The sequence below is a fragment of the Sinocyclocheilus anshuiensis genome, unplaced genomic scaffold, assembly GCF_001515605.1.
Source record: "Sinocyclocheilus anshuiensis isolate Anshui unplaced genomic scaffold, SAMN03320099.WGS_v1.1 scaffold711, whole genome shotgun sequence".
Lineage (NCBI taxonomy): Eukaryota > Metazoa > Chordata > Actinopteri > Cypriniformes > Cyprinidae > Sinocyclocheilus > Sinocyclocheilus anshuiensis.
Window position 1 is genome coordinate 224940 of NW_015552595.1, and position 578 is coordinate 225517.

Genomic DNA, 578 nt, shown 5'->3' on the forward strand with positions numbered 1-578 from the left:
CTCTCACACACACACACACACACACACTCTCTCTCTCACACACACGTCAGATTGATGCTCATGGTGCATGATGGGTAACCAGTGTAAAGCTTGAGCTCAGACATGCGATGCTTCCTGCAAAAGAGTGGGCGGAGCTAGAGGAGTGATGGGGATGATGATGATGAAGATGAGGAGGAGAGAACAGCTTGACCTGCTCCTCCTGAACCAATCGTGATGTTTGTTCTGCTGAAATCACAGTTTCAAAGCATCCCATGATGCACCTGATGAAGAGCAGAGCTGCAGTTTATAAAACATGAAGAGAGTTTTCATTTGTCTCTCATCTTTGATCCCAGTCTTCATCATCAACACCACCATCATCATGTGTGTGTGAGTGTGTGTGCGTGTACTGATGTGTGTGTGTGAGAGAGTGAGTGTGTGTGTGTGTGAGTGTGTGTGAGAGTGTGTGTGTGAGAGAGAGAGAGAGAGAGAGAGAGAGAGAGAGGAGCGGCGCAAGCGAGAGGGATTCCCGGGATTAACCGAGTGAATAACCGGTCGAACCGCCCGGAAGAGCCGCGGTGAGAAGAACAGCGACCCGCGAG